The following is a 21,502-nucleotide window of genomic DNA, read 5'->3' as shown; positions in this document are numbered from 1 at the left end:
TTGTGAATCACTTTAGTCAGTCTGCATTAAGTTACTGAGCTTCCTTTGGAGTGTATTATCGAAAAGGTGGCCAATTGTGGTTTGGCATACATGGAAAGATGTTTGTGGGGTGCATGATGTATGATGGTGTGTGGTCACAGTTGGCTTAATGGTGCTGAATATAAGCATACATGATGGGAATGTGAAAATAGGCATACCCACATGCAAGTATTTACCATCTTTTCGGGACAGTATCTTAGGTAGAGAATACAGAATTCTCCTTACCTAAAGTCCTACTTAAGCAGTCGAGCTACAGTCATTTCGAGATTCTTTTATCGGCAAGGAAGAGTTCAGTGGCTTTCTGAGAAAGTCTAGACTGATTACCAGTAAGTAGCTAGGATGTTACTACTTACTCATGCTTCCTGTCACGATCCTTGTTTGCATGACCATGTACAAAGCATAGGAGATCCCACATAAGAGAGGACACTTGATATACTGTTATACCAAATCAAGTTATTTAAGACAGAATCCCATTAATGTTAAATTCAGTTCAAGTTAGTGGTACTGTAATATTAGTTGGAATTGAATAAACGAAGAATCAATGTTGAAGTTGAAGAAGTAAGTTTAATCCAAGAAGGAAAAGTTCCCATCCATCCAGTGGGCAAGACAGGTGCAACTGACCAGCTTCACTTAAGGATCAGTGTGCCCTAGGTTCTATGACCATGGTGCTACTCAAATATATACAGATCAGCAGAGGCTGTGAAACACAATAAGTATTAGCATACAAGTACATTACTGAGCTACATTGTATATTACTACACACCTTCCCACTTCATAAAGCAGAAAACCAAGTACAAGAATGAAAGGAAAACACCACAAACAAAAGCACAATGAAAACAATTATGAAAAGAACCATGACATAACAAAGTCTTTGAACTTAGAAGGTTGTCTATAAGCTCTTCTTTCTCTTTGACATTTCACAGTCCTGGCTTCTTTGCACGGAGTGGACTCCTCTACCAGTGGATATGGTAATTTTAAAGACAAACCATTATTCTCATTACTTGCAATTTTACTGTTCTTGATAACCACAACTCTGTTTAGATTCCAAATGTGTGAATCCTCTGTCTTAATAGCATTAGTTAAAACTTTAACTACCTTATGTGGTTTCTGAAACAAACCGGACCCCTTTCTACCAAAAGATGCTCTTAACATGACAATATCACCAACTTTGACAGGGGTGATTTTAACACTTTTCTTTGTATCAAAAATCACCTTGCGCCCCTCAACTTTTCCACTTTCCTTAAGCTTCCACTTACCATCAGAAACTTCAGACCTCTCCTTGATTCAGTTTCATTAACCCAATAAGGAGCACTCATGGTGTTAGCACGCCTACACTTAAACAACTCAGGAGTGCGTCCAGTGGTGGCATGCGGAGAAATTCTGTATAATTCCACCTTTTTGACAATTTCCTCTTCCCAATCTAGACAATTCTGCTCGGCCAAGGAATAGTTTCTTCAAGGACACGATTAAAACGTTCCACCATTCCATTTGTCTCAGGATGATATAGAGAACATTGCTTGTGCTTGATGGAACAACTTAGTAAATATTCTTCCATATCCTTAGAGACTAATTGAACTCCATTGTCTGTAAGTATGACTCCAGGTAAACCTTCTCACCCAAATATATCTCTGAGGAATGAAATGACATGTCTGGTCTCGATACCCTTGCTGATTTTTACCTCCGGACATCTGGAATACATGTCTATAAGTACAAATACATAATTTTCACACCCATTCCCTTTTATGGGCCCTAACATTTCAAACGCTAATTCATCCCAGGGCCCCTTTGGACGCTCTCTGACAACCATTGGTCGAACTCTAGGTTTAAGGCTCTTCTCACTCAAACTGCACAGCACATACTCTCTAACCAAGCGCTCAACCTGCAGGTCCATACCAGGCCACCAGTAATTGCGTCTGAGTCTTCCTTTTGTTTTGGACACTCCCTGGTGGGCCAAATCAAGGAGCTCTTGACCGAGAGAAACCGGTGGAACCAATATGGTCCCTCGAAATATTCAGACAGTTCATGCCTTACGTTCCAATATCTTGTACAATCCCCTTTACCTTGGTGTCCCATCCTTTTTTGAGTAATAAGGACAGCTCCATAAGTTCTGTGTCCAAATTACATTGTTCACACCATCTGCTTTCCTTCATGCCATCACTCTCAATATTGCAAACCCATTAATTGAATTTGTCACTAACGAGTCTAGAAAGCGTGTCAGCAATGTTATTTTTGGTTCCTGGAAGATACTCAACTTCAAAGTCATAACCTTGAAGTGCAACCACCCATTTGGATATTCTTCCGGAAATGGCATCAATGCCATTTTTATTAAACATTTGACAAAGAGGTTCGTGATCCATACGCACTACAAACTTCAGACCCCATAGGAGATTTTTGATTTCTTTACAGCCCAATGAACCACAAGGGCCTCCCTTTCAATAACTGAATATAGCAATTAGCCCCACGAAGGCTTTGTGACAAGAATAAAATTACATTCTCGCCATCACCATCTCTTTGTTGCAGGACAGCCCCCAACCCTTTCATGCTGGCATCCGTGATAGGGGTGGATTTTTTTGAAGGATCGAAACTCTTCAATTTAGGGGTAATTCTAAGCATTTCTCTGATTTCTTTAAACTCTGCCTCACAAGCATCAGACCAAACAAACTCAACGCCTTTACACAACACCTTCCTCATATTGACGCAATTTACAGAAAAGTCCTTAATGAATTTGCTGTGATATTCAGCCATATCAGGAAATTTCTTTAGTTCTTCTTTATCAATCGGAGAGGCTACGTTTTGTATGGTATCAATCAAATCTCCCTTGGGTTCCACCCCTTGGCCTGAAATTGTATGACCTAGATAATCGATAGAAGATCTTCTAAATTTACATTTGTCTAACCACAGTAAGATTGTTATCATGGAATCTTCTAAGTACTTAATTAAGTCTCCAATCACGTTCACTTTCATCTTTCCCATATATTAACACATCATCTTGGTAGATCTTAACTCCTGATTGTCCTTTCAACACATTTTCCAATGCTCTCTGAAACCATGATGCTGTTGACACCAGCCCAAAAGGAAGTATTATAAATCTAAAAGTCACAAAAGGTGTAATAAAGGAAGTCAGATCCTTGAATTTTTTATCCAACTTAATTTGATGGTAGTGTAGTGTAGCTCCTATTTTCCCAATAGGCTCTGCGCCTTGGAATAGTACCTACAGCAGTAAAGGCCTAGGCCAGACGTTAACTAGGTCTACTACTGTCGATACTAGACTTAATTTTTGGGTTTGCCAGCTAAGCTCAGAGTTCGCTAGAAACTTTCTCGAATGTTCAAGGAAGGAGTTAACTCCCCTGATTAGACAAGAAGGGATTTAGTTTCTGACAACCATAGAACATGACAACTTTGCTCTCCCCTAATCAAGAGTCAATCTCAAGAGTCGTGTGAGCACAAGGCAATTATTTTACTCAGTCAGTACGTGCATTCTTAGTCTCATCAGAATGTAGAGAAAAGGAAGAGACGGGCGTGTTCAATAAAAAGGTGTTATTTATTGATCAGTCTCTTTTCTCGTACAAGAGAAATGGATCGATATTATTGCAATACTTATAGTTAAGTAAAGTGCATACATTAGAAACAATAGTATAAAATAATACTGTAAAAACATTGATATGGTTTCTGAGCCATATGATGTTTAAAATGATTAAAATATATTTACATACACATATACATTTGACTAAACGTACTCAACTGGTGTTTCTAAATACGCCTACCCCGTGTACCTGACCTAAGTCTAATGCGTGGGCGGGAATAGAAAGTTACAGTTTAAGTTAAGTTTGTTTTTGCCAAGTGAATAACTAAAGAATTCTCTGTGAGGGGTTATTCAGTTCTGTACCTGGAAGTTAGGATGAATGAGGAATGGTATCTCTTTCTCTGCTCTCGATATTCCAGGCTGCCTCAGAGGGCTGCCCGAAAGCGCCGGTGCTGGGTCTCTCGGCTTGAGATAGCAGCGCGTCTCTCAGCGCGTCAGGAAGGCGGGGCTGCTGCCAGCGGGGTCTGCTTCTGCTCTCGGCTTCGGCAAGTATGGCTGCTCCGTCTTGTCACCACGCGTGTGTTTGCATAGGGCAAGGTCGGCAATATTTATACCTTAAAGGTGCCGAGATTGACGTAAGGATGGACATAGGTACGTCAATAAAGATGTCATACGACTTGCTCGTTAGCACATTCTTTACTAAAGTTCTCTGTGAAATCAAAACAATGGCCGCACGGATTATCCAGGTTGTCATAGGTTTGATTTGTTATGAGAACGTCGTATGCCTTATCAGGGGCTGGAGGAATGTCGCTTGTCTAATTAGATCTCAAGCGTTATGACCTAATCAGATAACACGTTCCTGTGCCGTAGTGTGACTGCGTCAGATAACGGTATCTGCATCATGGGGGTTTTCTTGCCTCATGGGCTGACTGTTAGTTAACTTGATAGTTAGTTTAACCAGAATAGGGTCAGGAATAGGGGGACTGATTCAGAACCTATAGAAATACACGACAGTAGGCGGACTTTAAGTCCATGTAGAAAATACCTTTGCTCCTTGTAGTAACATCAACATATCTGAGATTTTTGGAAGGGGATACCTATCTACTATGACCTGCTTATTAAGTTCTCTCAAATCAATGCACAAACGAAGACTTCCATTGGCCTTTCTGGCTGCGACCACTGGTGTCAACCACCTTTAACCTCTTCGATTATCCCTTCAGCTTTAAGTTTTTCCAACTCTCCCTTCATTTCTTCTCTCACAGCAATGGGATCTCCCCGCACTTTCCCAGTGAGGGCGGTCGGCCTCGAATCTGGGGAACTGGGTTAGAGTCTCGGCAATGACGCTAAACATTCTGTGATTCTGGGCAAATCACTTAATCTCCCCGTGCCTAACAAAAATTAATGTATTAAGTAAGTAAATAAGGCTTTATTTCGATATAAAACATATCTTAAAAGCACCAACATTAAAATGACAATAAAACACAGCTTGGAACCCTTAAACTCAACTGGATTTCAACAAGCTATCACAATTTCCTCTAAAACACAAGTTTACTCGTTAGGGTACATTAGTATTTCCCGAAGGGTAGTAAACTATAATTACAGTTTCCCTTTTTTAAGCAACACAGGTTTACACATTAAGTGTATTCTGCTTGTTGAAAAGTAAAAGAACTGTTATACATTACAAAACTTTAAGACAAGGATTAAACATTTTCTTTCAACCTTTTTACTCTAATCGACCAAGCCCAACTTAAATATTTGGCCAGGCCAGTGGCACACAAAGGGCTAGAATTCGATGAGAGGATACGCAATGCTACAACGTAATCTCTGATACCCAATGCTTTGCACAATGGTTTAAGCCAGTAACCCCATGAAATTCTGTAGGCCGGGCAAGCAAACAAGAAATGCGCCATGGACTCTGTTCCTAAAGTGCAACAGGGACAAGCAGAAGACGTTTGGAATTGGGTTTTCCAGCGTACAGTAAATTCCCTTACAGGTAAGGTACCGATCCTAAATTTAAAATACAGTGCCCTGTCTAGAGGTTTGTGAATAATATCTAGATATGGCTCGGTAAACATAACATCCTTAATCGTTAGGAACCTGTTCGTTACACTTCCCAACTTCGGGTCACAGTTACGCTTGCTTGAAACCCAATTCCAATAGAGGTTCTTTATTACTGCTTTTGGTGGAGCTGATCTATTCTCCCAGGACTCGCGAAGGCCCAGGTTAAACAGTAGGGACTTGACATCTTGGAGCCATTTGATTTTTTGCCAGCCCATAGTAGACATCACCTCTGCCAAGCCTTCTGCGTATTTGGCCAATTCTGGGACCCGCCATAGCCGCGCCCACAATAGAAGTGGGCAAAGTTTTGCCAGGTCGCTAATAGCATGGCACCCAAGATCCAGCAACAAAGGCACCATAGGCGTGCTCTGTGGGAGTGCCATTAATTCCCTTAGGAATCTATTTTCAGATTTGTCCAAATGCTCCGTATTGCTAGAGCCCCAAAGTTCTGCTCCATAAAGGGCCGCGCTTACCCCCCTGGCCCTGTATATATCAATTACTGGACCAATGGGTCTAATAGAGGCAGAGCGCTGTTCCTTTAAGAAGGCCCCCGTAACCCTCTTATGGCCCAATAACATCTTCTGCACGTGGGAGTTCCACTTCATGGAATCCAAAAGTCGGATGCCAAGATAGTCGAATTCCATGACCCTCTCAAGGGGCTCAGAGTTTAAGACGGGGGGCCTTCCCAGTTTTCTTGGCGGGTTCAGTACCAGATATTTAGTCTTGCTGGTGTTTATCACAAGCCCCCTTGATGCGCAAAAGATCTGAAAGCTATCAAGGAGGTTCTGGAGCCCAACTGGGGATTTAGAAAGAAGAAGAGTATCATCGGCGAACAGGAGGGTTGGAATACGCTCGCCTGCCAGGGATGGTGCGTCAGACTGGATCTTCATTAAGTGCTCCACCACTCCGTTCACATAAAGTGAAAACAGAGTGGGGGCAAGAACGCATCCCTGGCAGAAGCCCCTGTCCACCCGGATTCTTCTAGTCTTTTGCCCCTGGGTACCCCACCTCACTTGGGCAAAATTACCATCGTGGAGCCGCACCAGCAATGACAAGATGTAACCTGGGATTTCCATTTCAGATAGCACTCCCCAGAGGCGAGCCCGGGGCACCAAATCGAAGGCCGTCTTGAGATCTATAAATGCCAAATAGAGGCTTCCCTTCTCCACAAGGACCGTTTTCCAATAAATGAGTAGGAGCCTGAAGGCCTGCTCGATCGTTCCTGTTCCAGATCTAAAACCCGCTTGGCAGTCCGAGAGAATCCTGTTATCATCAACCCATAGCAAGATTCTCATAAGGATCACCTTCCCAATAACCTTCTGTGTGGAGTCAATAAGGCTGATTGGGCGATAGTTTGCAGGCTCGCCCCTATCTCCTTTTTTGAAGATCGGGATGACCTCTGCCCCCTTCCAGGACGCAGGGATGGGGCGCCCATTATTGATGGAATTAAGAAGGGTAGAAATAATCTTTGCCCATTTGCGGGGGTCGGAACGGAGGAGATCACCCGGAATACCGTCGGGCCCAGGAGCTTTCTGCGGCACGATGGCACGAATGGCGTCCTCCACCTCCCTGTCCGCAAAGTGGGTACCATCCACATCCATTAAGGTTGGCAAGCAGATCAGGGGAGTTGGTTCAGAATGCCTACTCTGGGAGCAAGAATACAATTTCGAGAAATGGTCAAACCAGACTTCACCCACTATATTGCAGGTTATGGACTCACTGGTGGATCTGTCCTTTAATCTAATGAGATTCCAGAAGCGGGCTGAGTCTCTCCCCAGGATAGCCTCCTTGAGCGCGCACCTGTACTCGTTTTCCCAGTCTCTTTTAGCCTCAATGACAGCCTGTTTGTATCCCTACGCGCCAGCTGGATGGATCTTTGAGACCTGCTTTTCACAGCTTTTACCAACGTTGTTTTAGCATGACCGGCATTTAGGTGTGTATCACCCCTCCTTGGCGGTGGGCCTATGGGGTTTCCTCTGTGCGGAGCCTCTGCTTCGGACTAGGAATATACTACCTAGTGCTTGGAGGGTTTCTTGGAATATTTCTGATACCTTAGATTGGCCGCATTGGTCTATATCTATTGCCTGCATTTTAACCTGCGCTGCAGACAGGATAACCTCAATGTTCTCCATTTTCCCTGGATCCAGAACAAGTTTACACCATTTTAGGCGCCTACCACAGTTAGATGGGGTAACTTCCTTAGTGAGCATGAGTGGCACCGTTACGTGTTCTTCAACTCCCTTCCATATAGAATGTAGACTCAGTGAAAGGGGGTTATGGTCACTATCAGTTGTTGAACATACCTCCATATCCACCAGGTAGCGCCACAGATTTAGATCGAGGAGAATGTAGTCAATCCTCGTGGCATGGTTTACCCTGTTGTAAGTGCAAGCCCCAATCAGATCAGAGGTGGTCCTACCATTCACTGCTCGTAAGCCGAATTCCAAGGTGTGCATGTTCATCTGGATCGCCCGCTGCGTCCACTTCCGAATCGGGCCAGTTTGGAGAGCGGGTATACCTCTCCTGGCATCATCTTCAGCTGTACCGAGAATATCATAGGCTGCCAAGGGCTCGAAGGTGCAATTAAAATCCCCTGCTACCAGGATATAAGCGTCCTGGTTGCAGCTCTTAAGTTGGTCTTCTAGTAGAGCCACAGTGGGAGATGGAATGCCGCCCTGGGTGCCACGAGCATACACATTAAATACTTCAAGGACTTTGTCTATCCGACCACCGTATACTGTGATCCTAAGAATATCTGGTGAGCTGCAATGTATTTGCTTGATAGAGCACCCTAATGAAATGCTCACCCAGACTAGAAGTCCGCCAGATGGGCGACCTCTCCCTGTTTTTGAGGGTATAGCCGACAGATGGTAGGTGGTGTAGCCCACTTTATGGTGAGGCACTAAACTCCAGGTTTCCTGGAAGATACAGATAGAATAAGCATCGACTAGGGCATTCCAATACGGCTGGTCAAGTTTCTTTGAAATGCCCGCAATATTCCAGGACAACATCTTAATCGGGCAGCCGGCCACTACTGTGCCCTCAGAAGTATGAGGGGACTTTAGGAGAGGGCCAATATCCACTGTACTGGGATACACTGACTTGGGTTGTGGACTGGTTTCTCCTTCAAATTGGGGAGCTAGAACCTCAGTCATTAGAGCCTGCGCTTGTAGGAGGAGGCTCTCTTCAGGGTCGTCTACAGAGTATTCAAGGCTACCAATAGGTTCTGTAGGGATGTTCATCCTCCTCACATGGTTGCCTTCCTCGCCACTAACGGAGTGACTAGGTAGAATTCAGGGGACTGGGATAAATACAGGGACCATTGATTTTACAAGTGGTGACGGTGATAAATACTGGGATGCCCCGATGTCGCTGTGATACCCTATTCCCTCGAAACGGATTCCCTCCAGTTTCCATGGCTGGCACAGCTAACGGGCAGGTGTCTACCTGTCAGTAGCTAATGTGACCTCCATAGGACCTGAAAATTGGTTCTGGGTGGATGTTCGATATGCAATATGGTTTATACGGGCTAACTCTCTGGTGCTCCCACACCCAAGATAGTACTGAGGGTTTCTATGGGACTGATAGCCATCAAACTGCATGTAGAAATGGCCCAGCTCAAAAGTTCCGATCCCACTACAGCTATAGTTGCCCTGCTGGCTACAGATGTACCTGGATACCCGAGGGTCCCTAAAATTGACAAGAATGCAATCCCCCGGAATGTCCTTGACCCTGCTCCCAACCCAATCCACCCTCCTCACATGCAAAATGTTGCCATCCAAGTAGGCTGGAAGGGGTCTATTACCATCCAGCCAATGCATGGTTTTATTTTTCAACTCGTGATAGGATTCGGGTTTCCCAGGCTCAAGCACTGGAACTTCGGTCAGTACCACTACGTAAGGCTGGCAACCCGGAGGTAGATTAGCATGGGCCACGGTCCGGGCATTGGAAGGTGCTGCCCCAGACTTTATATCTATCGGCGGCCGATCACCCCGAAGAACCGCTGTTGTTTTGTCCACAATATTAGCTTCACCCTTGGAATGAGAGGAGGGGCCCCTAAGGGTTTCTTTTGCCTTATTTTGTAAGCTTAGGGGCTTGGGTTTGGTTTTTCCCCCAGGGTTCCCTATTTTTGTTTCCATAGCCTTAGTGGTCGCTTTGGCTGGAACTCTGGGGACTGAAGGAGCATTAGTTCCTACCAGCTTCTGGGGGGATATAGGATCTATTGGGGATTTCTGGGGGCGGAGATCATTGCTATGGTGGTCAAGCCTCTCTGTTAGCACCTTGACCCTCTGCAAGATTGGCAGTGCAAGTGAGGTCAGGATCTGTTCTAAGTGGAGCAAAATGGGAGGCTGTTGGATATCCCCCCCCGGGGTAGATATGGGTAATTTAGGACAGATAACTGGTGGCGCTGCCGCGACCATCGAGAGGCGGCCCTTAACAGCAGCTCCAGGATCCGAGTGGAGAGAGTTTAGATCTACTATCCCCCCCTGCCCGTCTCTCCGCCCTCTTGCGTCAGGTTTTTGAGTTTTCGTTTTTTTTGGTAACGGGAGGCCTCCCCCCATAGAGCCACTAGAGGCCCTCTTCCTTTTATTGGTGGCTAAGCTTGACCCTTCCATACATGAATGCTCAGAGTGCTCAGATACAGTCGAAGACGATGATAGGTCTAGGACTGATGTGAGCATTGTCTGTGAGGCAACCCTCTGCGGTGTTGACTGTGTATCTAGGCGAGGCCCACTGCCTGATGCAGTAAGCGTGCATGCAGTGATCCCAGGACTCCCTTCATTGGAAGGTATATTCCCCGGCTGGTTGCTTTCGAAATCAGCGGGCACCTGGATCGTAGCTGGCGACAAAGCTCTAGATAGAGGGCCCAGCGAGGAACGTTCACCATGCATTAATTCTAGGGAAATGCGCCGCTCTATTAGAGCGATCTCTTTTTCTAGGACAGAGAAAGCGCGAGTGATGAATTGGTCCATGGTACCACTCACACCCCCCCCTCCCTTCGTCCCATTCCTTCCTGAGCGGGTTGACATTGGCATGTATGACAGGATTTTTCAGTACGATAATACAAAAACAAGGACACACTGTATCACAGTTAGTACTTGGGGCTGATTTAGGAAGCTCCCCTTCAGTTTACCGTATCAAGTTCAATGCAGTTCCAATCTGTCCTGTGAGAGGTGAAAGGTGGGTGACCCAGCCCAGCCTCTTCTGGCCTCCGAGGGCCACAGAGGGCCCGCCCTTTGCCCGGGCTTGGCTCAGCGCTGCCTGCGTGGGTCCCGCGACGCGTAGAGAGTGCTGGTCTTTTGTGAGCCTCCTGGCGCGTAGTAGGGCGTGTGCGGCCGGTCAGCTTCAGCTATGCCTTATGGGAGGTGTAGTCCCCCCGCTCTGCGGCCGCAGGTGTTTCCAAGATGCGGCGGCGGGGGGGACTAAGGATGGCAGGTAAGGCTTTCTCCCTGCTCGAAGGAAAGCACAGCCCAGAACGAAGTTCAGCAGGTCGGCAGAGTTCCCCCAGGCAGCGGCAGGAACTCTCAAACTGCAGCGGCGTCTCCCGTGTTACAAAAAGGCACAGGTGCGTGTATTGAAACAGCAATTAAATGTGTCCTCAAGTAATGCAACTGGTGCTATGAATAGTGCTCTGATACCCGATTCGGTTCAAGTTTGCACTATATAAAACTTTATAAAATAAAAAAATAAAAAATAAAGCTCCTGAGACTAATCTTATCTTATGAACATACCCAAGCAAACACCCTAATTCATTCCTGAAAACACTTGGAAAATTGTTCTTGAGAGATGAGGGGGAAGTCATTATCACAATCATTGGATGACACATCACTCACTAAAAAGTTCTCTTTCAAAATGATAGGCGGCTCATTATTGGGATCTAGTATTAATCCTAAATACCTCTGGTGAAACCAACTAAGGATGCGATCACCCTTTCATGAGACACTAAATTAAACCAGAAAAAATATCCCTTAAGTTTTATGGGCTCACCCCCGTAGGCGGTGGAATTAATGTCAGCCTTCAAGATCTTCAGAGTGTTTATCAAATTAGACATATAAAATTGCTTAGACACAATAGTTATTTTTGTCCCCGAATCAAAAAGTACTTTGTGGTTTTACCTTCAACACAGATGTCATCCAAAGGGCCGTTTTTTGAATTGTCACTAACTTGAGACACAATTTGACCACAGTCAGATTCCAAGCAAACATCACTATCACTATTGCTGTCACAAGTAATTGCGTAAACCTTCCCTATGGTTTTATTGGCCTTGCAAGCAGCAGTGAAGTGACCAATCTTTTTGCAATGTGAACAAGTAGACTTAAGACCTATGCACTTCATGTCATTCGCTAGATGGCCATCTTGACCACACATATAACACTTATGTTGAAAAGTGTGGTGAGATTTCAATTGTGGTCTGGCATACATTTTTGTATCTGGCTTAGTAAACACACTTTTCTTTGTATTTCTCTCTTTCAAATTCCCTTTTACAGAATGAACACTATTATCCTTAGTTTCACACTTAGTAATAACTTCTACACATTTTAAAGAACGTTCTATTTGTTTAGCAATGGTGATCACCTCATCAAGTGATGGTTCATCTTTTTGCCACAGATCACTCCTGACTTTTTCAACATTGCACCCTAACATGAACTGATCTCGTATCCTTTCCTCCACCAAGGCACCAAACTTACATGACAAAGCTAACTTTCTTAGCGCAGTAATGTAGTTTTCCACAGACCCACCATCATTTTGTGTCCTGCGACCAAAATGATAATGTTCTAGGATAGTACTAACTTTAGGTAAATAATATTTATCTAATTTCAAGAAACCTATTTCGTACTCATTCAAGCTTTGATCATCAATAGCAGGTAAATGATCAAACACTTCTTGACCTTCTGAGCCAAGACCGTGTAGAAGTAGAGCAGTTCTCATTTCTGCGCTAAGGTTAGTGCCTCAGACTTTGGCATATCTTTCAAAAACTTTCTTCCACTTTTGCCATTTGATTAGTGGATCACCAGGAGATGACAGGAAGAAAGGCGGTGTTGCAACGTTCTGCATAGTTGAAGACACTAATGAACAGGAATAATATTGTGAAGTGTAAGTACAGTATAAAGTTAGTAAAATAGTTCCATTCAATATTGCAATGAGGAGAAAAGCAAAGAAAAATATATGAAGTGTATGGAGTAAAGTCAGTCCAACAGTCTCATTCAATATTGCAATGAAGAGAGGTATGAATCATAAGAAATAGTCAACTACATTCACCAGTATTTCGGTTGAAGGTTCATAAAGTTTCTGTAGTAGAGCTGAATAAGGTAAAAAATAAAAATATGGTTCACTTGAATATGGATGTAATAAAACTCTTCAAAAAGAATGTGTATGTAAGGAATAAGTGGAGTGATAAAGCAGTACCTCCGGAGAGTCACATGAAGTCACCATCCATTTGTAAAAGAATTCCCAGAGAAAGAAACCAATCTAAAAAAAAATGTTACTTCAATACATTACATTAAAATAGTCTTACGTGGGGGGCGTGGCTAGCAGCCGGAGATGGCGGCAGCATAGAAGGCGAGCTCCGCGGTTGAAGCAGCCTCCTTGAAGATCCGAATACTGATCCGGTGCAAAATATTTCCCTGCGGGAAGGTACCGAAGCCCAGGACCGGGCGGCACAAACTGAGACAAGCGGAACATAAATCCGACGGCGGGAAGTGAAGTTAAGTGGGTGGCCCGCTCAGGCCGCTAAGGAGAACTGGAGCCGGGGAGCTGCCTGGCGCGGAGAGCGGACAGGAAGTGCTGCAGGCGAAGCGAGGAAGCACCGGAAGCGCCTGCTCGTGGAGGTGCTCGGGGCGACGGAGGGAGCAGCGGATCAGCGTCAACACCGGACTAGAGGTGCCCGGGATTGGAGGGACTAGCAGCACTGACGGCGACTCGGCGAGTGTCGGGAGCGCACCCGGCCAGCAGTAGGATCGGATGGCCCTGCCGACTCTAGGACCGGAGCCGCCATCTTGTCCGCCGAGCACGGTAGAGCCCGGGGCATGGAACTGTGAGAGAGCCGTCCCAGCCTGTACGAGACCCGGTGCCGCCGGCAGGGATCAAAGGGTGGCACCGCCCACACTACATTTTCCCGGGTGAGCCAAGATACTGACCCCGGGGCTCCCATCGAGCAGTGGCGCCATTGCAGGAAGTGGCGGGCCGGCACACAGCCCGACTCGGACACCGCTGGAGGGAAGCGGTGTTCCGAGCACGAACCCGGCCTCCTGGGGCCCCGCACCCCTTCGTGTGCAGCGGTGCCACGGACTTCCGTACCGGGGCAAAGGCGCGGGCAACCCAACTCTTCAGCCCTACTGCAGGGCGGTTCACGTTGCGGACGGCGATACCCCCGAGCGCGACGTTTGAGAAACGCTGCGCACGCATTTCCAGTGGCGGACACGTTGGCGCCTATCGGCTGTGGCCGGAGTGAGACCGGCCTTACAACTAAAGCGACCACAGGCGGCACCTGCCATTAGCTGCTGAGGGGAGGAATGACAAGGACGGCATCCGGGGCTGCTCCACCCCGGACACCAATCCCACAGGCGAAGTGCACCAGGAAAACGTAAGTGAGGGGAGGCAGCAGACCATCAGACGCCATAAACACTTGATTTAGACCACAAACAGTCTGTACTTTGAGCGCGGCACAAGGCGATGGTCGCACCCACCACTGGATTGGTAGGAAGGGGAGGAAAGTCCGCCGACTAGTGGACACTGTGACTGGTCGACCCAAACACTCCGGGGTTGCTTCCCAACAGCCTTAGCACCACTAGAGACGATACCCACAACGGGCAGAATTCTGCGGGACGCTACAGACGTGATCACTAAGATGGCCGGTAAGGGGCCGAAGGGAGGGACCGCGCAATCCCGTCTTGAAAGATACGCTTATGATAAAACACCTTCCTCCCCAACAGACGCTAAAATGCAAATGGGCAAACCCGCGGAACCGGCGGGGGGGAAAAAAGCGACCTTGGATGATGTGATGCGGGCCCTAACTCAAGTGCAGGCAACAGTGGGATCGATCTCAGCGGAAATAACATTAATAAGGGCGGACTTCCATAAAATGTCAGAAAAAGTGAATACAATGGAGGTGGTAACCAAGTCCTTGGTGGAGGATGTTTCAGAACTGCAGATAAGCATGGAACGGATCTCGAAGGAAAACAAGGAACTGCGTGACAAGCTGGATGATCAGGAGGGGCGCTCGAGACGGAATAACATCCGCATAATAGGGGTTCCGGAATCGGAAGACACAAGAGCGATGGACCTGTATGTGGAGGAGCTGATCAAACAACACCTGAAGCCTAAAGGTCTCTCCGATTTTTTCACAGTGGAAAGGGCGCACCGAGTCCCGGGGGGACGCCCGAAAACGGGCGCTAACCCTAGGCCGATCATTGCTCGACTCTTCAATTTTAGAGACAGGGATGCGATCCTACAAGCAGCAAGAACCTCGCCCCCCATCAAACTCCAGAACTCCACCTTGGCATTCTTTCCAGATTACACGGCGGAGGTTGCACGTAGAAGGAGGACATTCTTTGAAGTAAAAAAAGAGCTTAGGGCAAGAGAGATTCCTTATTCAATGCTCTTTCCAGCCAAACTAAGGATAGTGGCAGACAATAAAACATGGTTCTTTGACACGCCGGAGACAGCGCAGGACGGACTGGAAGGTTGGAGACCAGCGGGGCACCCTCGCCGTTCCAACAGACCGAACAAGCACCGCACCAACGGATCCCGTCCGGGCTCCCAGGCATCCGGAGGAGAAGCGGAAATGCGCTCACCTCTAAACGACATTCCAGAAACGGAAGATAACGAAGAACAATGATTTCCTGATGTGGCCTCCGTAGGCCGATTGCAACGCTGACCGGGCGAGCCGCCAAGGACACTGGGCAGAGGTCCTCCGTGGCCAAGGAGGGGGCCGCCGACTCCGGAGAGTCCTTCACCCCAGCGAGCAAGTACTGTGTTTTGGGCTTGGGTCAGGCACTCTGCTGAGTTGGGGGGGCGGGCAGTTCTGAGTCCGTTTAGCAGGGAGGGGGGGAGTTGGGGGTTGGGAGGTTATGCAATTTTTAGACTGTTACACTGGTCAAGATTGGAATTTTATGGCGCATGCACGTAGTATAGCTGTATCCTGGCGACTCCTTCGAACGCAGTCAATGCGGCAAATACATACTTTCTACCACAGACGCTATGGCACACACCACACGAGCTGAAGCAGGGAGGGGGGATTCTACACTGGGGCGGGTGACACCGTTGCAACTCATGACATGGAATGTGAGGGGGCTGGGGGACAAGGTCAAACGAGGATTAGTATTGCAAAGCATAAAAAGATTGAGTCCAGCCCTAGTCCTACTACAGGAAACGCACTTGACCGGCACAGCAACGCAAGCCCTAGACAGGAAAGGCTACCGTATGATTGTTCACTCAGCATTCACTAGGGGGTCCCGTGGTACAGGGATTCTCATGCACCACTCTTCTCGGTTCATAGTCCAGTCCACAAAAGTAGACACGCAGGGACGCTTTGCAGCGACACATGGACAGTGGGAGAGAAGGCCGCTAAATGTGGTCTCGGTGTATATTCCGCCGGCGCTGCACGCAGTCGCTCTCCCAGAACTAGGGAGATTTCTGTTGGAACTCCCGGAGGGGGATCTCATCTTAGGAGGGGACTTTAACGCGGTGGTACACAATGCACATGACAGATTCCCGGTGCGAACACAGACCCCCGGGCCTTCCCGGCTGCATGGCTTCCTGGAAGCACAGGGTTTGGTAGACCTCTGGAGGCAGTTCCACCCGAACGACCAGCAGTACACATACCACTCGGCGGTCCATGATAGCCTATCACGGATCGACTATTTCCTAACACTGGGACACGGTCTTCTCGCTATCGATGACGTGCAAATTAAGCCGAGGGGTGTCTCGGATCACTCCCCGTTGACACTGGTTCTTTCCAATCCTGAGTGGACCCGGAAGCGCATCTACCCGATCTACCCGGGGTACCTTAGGGTACCGCAAGTGGCTAAAACACTGAAAAGAGAAACGAGGTCTTACCTCGCTGAGAACGAAGGGTCGGTAACGTCTCCCTCTGTTTTGTGGGAGGCCTACAAAACGGTTCTTCGAGGGCAGGCTATCTCCACTATCACGAGATATAAGCGCACCCAAAAACAGGAACTATTAGACCTAGAAGACAAACTCGCCAGGGCTACCGAAGGCCATGAGGCTGACCCGACGAGGGACACGCTACACACGCTCCGGCTGTGGCAGCAGCGTCATACCGACCATATACGCCGCAGAGTAGTAGATAACATAGCGACCACAGCGCACAGGATATACGATGTAGGTGACAAAGCTGGTAGGCTCCTTGCATGGCTGGAGAAGAAACGGGGGGGTCAGAGGAATATATTGCAATTGAAGGATCCTGCAGGTATGCTACAAACCCGCCCGTCACTGATAGTTGAACTCCTGGCAGACCATTTCCAAACAGTTTACTCCCCTGAAATCGATGTTACACGGGAGATGGCAGAGACATCTCTCATGGGAATACCCACTTGCACCTTGTCACAGGGCGACGTGGAAGAGCTGGAAACAGACCTGACCGCTGAGGAGATACAGATAGCCATCGCAGCACTGCACTCGGGGAAAGCGCTAGGTCCCAATGGGATACCGATTGAATGGTACAAAACCATGTCGGAGACGCTCTCCATTCCCCTACTTAACATGTTTAAGGAAAGTCTGGAACAGGGACAATTGCCGCCCGACCAACGTGCGGCGACCATAATCCCAATCCCGAAACCCGGCAAACCACCTGAGGAATGCGGCACATACCGTCCAATATCCCTCCTTAACGCCGAAAGCAAAATCTTGGCAAAACTATTGGCCAACAGATTGTTGCCTCATCTGGTGCGCTTAATACATCCAGATCAGTCGGGATTTATGCCGCACAGGAGTACGGCGCTGAATCTCAGACGACTGCATGGGGTGATGGCACGAGCCCCGTTATTGACAGAACCAGCAGCAATCCTTTCGCTTGACGCCAAAATGGCGTTTGACCTTGTAGAATGGAGCTATCTCTTCGCGGTCCTAGAACGGATGGGCTTCGGCCCGAAATTCATAACATGGATTAGGCTACTGTATAAAAACTCTGTGGCGCGAGTGACAGCAAATGGCCACATCTCAAGAGAAATACCATTAGCGAGGGGTACGACACAAGGCTGCCCACTTTCGCCGCTACTGTTCGCCTTAGTGCTGGAACCTTTGGCCACTATCATTAGGACCACCCGGCTACTGCGGGGCATAAATTGGGGAGAAGGCTGGGAGGACAGGGTATCACTATATGCCGACGATATGTTGATATACTTAACGGACCTAACAGCGGGTATTCCGGTGTTACTGGCGTTGTGTGAGAGACACGGGATATCCTCGGGGTACAAAATCAACTGGGCGAAATCGGTGCTTTACATGCTGCACGGGACACCGCCGGTCCTAGGTGAGGAATGCCCGCTGATGCTGGAGACCGCCTCTTTCAGGTACTTAGGGATCCAAATCACACGTGATCACATGACCTTTCAGGACCTAAATCTAAGGCCGCTGCTCGAAAGGCTGAAATCGGATGTGCGACACTGGAAGACCCTCCCGTTAACATTATTAGGCAGAGCGGCGCTATTCAAGATGATGGCGCTGCCCCGTTTCCTATATGTCTTGGAGAACACGCCAGCGATGGTCCCATCGTCGTTCTTCCGACAAATATCGAGTCAACTGTCTGGCCTATTGTGGGGGAATAAACCACCTAGGATCGCGCATATTAAACTGATTAGGGACTGGTACAGTGGGGGGATAGCACTACCGAACCTGGAACTTTACTACTGGGCGGCCCACCTCAAGGTGGTCAACCAATGGATACATGGACCACAGGACGACCCGGCATATTTAGCAGACAGATGTCAGCTAGGTACTAACACCCTTCTGGCCCCACTCTACAACAAGGGACTGACGGCAAAACTGAGCGGCCCAACTAGACACACTGTGACGCTGTGGCATAAAGCCCAAACACGACTAAAGTGGGAGGGTGTGATTACACGACTTACACCCCTGTGGGACTCCAAAACCCTGGGTAATTTGAGGCACAGTAAAGGTTTTACTCAATGGGACAACATCGGGATTTCCACTGTGGGTGATGTGTGGTCAAAGGACGGAGTGGTTCCATTTGAGACTCTGAGGGAACAATACGATCTGGGCGTTACTGAGACATACCGATACATACAGATGCTACACGCATTAATGACAGCAATAGAGCCAGGTACTAATGTCCCAGAGTCGGCCCCGCTGGAAGACCGACTACTCACAGACTACATGGAAACCGGCGCTACTTCCCTCACCTATCGCAAATTGATAAACAATCTGCCCGACCCGTTGCAGAACCTGAAAGAGAAATGGGAGGACGAAGTAGGGGAGATGGATGAGACGAAATGGAACGCTGCAATTGCGTCACCCAAAGAAGCCGGTATCTCTGCAAGATTTCGGCTAGTGCAATTTAAAATACTACACCGAGTATACTACACGCGCACTACCCTACATAAAATCCAGAGGGCAGACCACCCGTACTGCTTGAGAAACTGCGGGGAGGAGGGCACATTGTTCCATACCCTGTGGTCTTGTCCCAGCATGGTAGAGTACTGGCGGCGTGTAACGCGCACTGTCGCCCAGACTTTACAAATCTCAGTCACGCCTGACCCTAGAGTTTGTTTATTGAATATATGGGGCCCAAACAACCTGACGCCACACGGACGAAAATGGGTGGTTATCGGAATGATGTTGGCAAAGCGAGACATAGCGCAAAAATGGGGGGCATCTGAAGCGCCGACCCTAACACAATGGTGTAGAAACATGGATATGCTCATGATGGTAGAAAGGGCGGTATATCAACAAAGAGCCAACCCACGTAAATGGAACAAACTATGGTCACCCTGGAACACATATAGGGGGGATCTGTGTGAGCCACTGTCCGAGGAGGAAGACATGGATAGCTCTGGGGAGGAGGATGAAATTGAGTAGGAATGGGAAGGGAGGTGGGAGTGTGATACGACGGGGAAAGCTCCAGGATCTCCCGTGCTCTCCTAGCTGAGATAATACATAAGTGAACTGAGGGGTACGAGGCACTAACCGCTATACTGTTACTAATTAGCAAAGCAATGTTTAACCTGAACGATGCTATAATATCCAATCAATGACCTTTAAAGTTAGAAGTTATGTTTAGCAAAAAAGAAAAAATGAAAAGTTGCGCTAGCGGTTGGTTGTGGCTGAATGTTGACGCTGCACCGACGAATGTATACACTTGCAATCTTTATTCTGTGGATGCAACAATAAAAACAATTTAAAAAAAATAAAATAGTCTTACGTAAAGTTGAAGTGAAGGTTGAAAAGGGTTCACCATGCAGCAGGAGTGCTACACAGATAAGCGTTGTTGGTATTTTAAAAGTGCTGAAAAGCGTTCCTTTTGGCAGAAACGCTAAACTGAAACATATCGTTGGTATAATGAAAATGCTTCAAAACGAAGGAAAAAAACTTCAGCAATATGGCCGCCACGTTACGCACGTACCGCAAAGGAAGCGTAACGTGGGGTGATGACACAGGTGTGATGACGATGACGTATGTTGTGTCCTCAGATCGTCGCCAGTGTAATATTAGTTGAAATTGAATAAATGAAGAATCAATGTTGAAGTTGAAGAAGTAAGTTTAATCCAAGAAGGAAAAGGTCCCATCCATCCAGTGGGCAAGTCAGGTGCAACTGACCAGCTTCACTTAAAGATCAGTAGCCCTAGGTTCTATCACCATGGTGCCACTCAAATATATACGGATCAGCACAGGCAGTGAAACACAATAAGTATTAGCATACAAGTACATTACTGAGCTACATTGTACATTGCTACAGGTACCAAACAAATATTCTTGCGCAGCCCAAGCCCCGCAGTCTGCAGATCCGTGTGGCAACATTAAAGACCTCTTGCAGAGCAACAACCATGAACGGCTGGGTGTCGCATCCCTGTCGCTTTATCAGAATTTAAAATGGTGAGCCAGAGGCAACCGCTTAATTTAAACACACAAGGTTTCTTGTCTTGTCCTTCTGAACCAAACGTCAAAAAGAGAGTGTTGTGAGCCCAAAAAGGTATGTCCTTTCCACCTAGGATGAAGGCCCTTAACCCTTTTTTTGACAAACTATTTTATGGATTGCTTTTGGTAAGTACTCATTATCACCAGTAACACACTGAAATGAACGACAGAAAATAAGGCCCGTTCAAACTCAATTTTTGTGGATGCAATTTCCTGGCATTCCAAACAGATGTTAAGTTCCTTTAGTCCAGGCCATAATGATGCAGACATTTGCTGCAAATCCTGTTGTGCTCGAGCCGTTCTTCGAGTTTGGTGCTCCAGTCAGTCCACCCCGCCGCGCCACTCGAGAAGGGTAGGCAGGGTGGTGGACCTTCATTGCGGGCAATGTCTCTATTGGCCACGATGGTGGCCATACCCATCAGGGAGCGATCTCCACAACTGTCTCCCAACTCATCTAGGACACTCACCCAAAAGTAAGTGTTTCAAGGAAAGGGAGTCGGGAGTTCCCAGCACCCAGGTGTGAGATTTAATGATGTGTTGCCATTAAGTGGCGACGGGGGAGCATTGCACATGTTACATGTAATCAGGGCACAAGTCCCAGAAAAAGAAGTGGGGGACTAACCTAGTTAGGCAGTATGCAAGTGACATTAAGGCGCGCGACATCACGGCGCGCAACATCACAGCACATGAAACCACAGCGCATGACATCACACATGGCATCACATGAATTGACATCATAGAAAGTGCCATCACAAGCCACGACTTTAC

At 47.3% G+C, this 21,502-nt stretch overlaps 1 protein-coding gene across 1 annotated transcript in view; it reads right to left on the bottom strand.

The window, feature by feature from the left end:
* Positions 1-21,502, bottom strand: part of IDUA (alpha-L-iduronidase) — a 1,961,268-nt gene that overhangs the window by 148,532 nt on the left and 1,791,234 nt on the right. The gene's annotated exons all lie outside the window — the stretch shown is intronic.

Source organism: Lissotriton helveticus, chromosome 2_1 (assembly GCF_964261635.1).
Source record: "Lissotriton helveticus chromosome 2_1, aLisHel1.1, whole genome shotgun sequence".
NCBI classification, from domain to species: Eukaryota; Metazoa; Chordata; class Amphibia; order Caudata; family Salamandridae; genus Lissotriton; species Lissotriton helveticus.
This window is presented reverse-complemented; position numbering and strand designations above follow the sequence as displayed.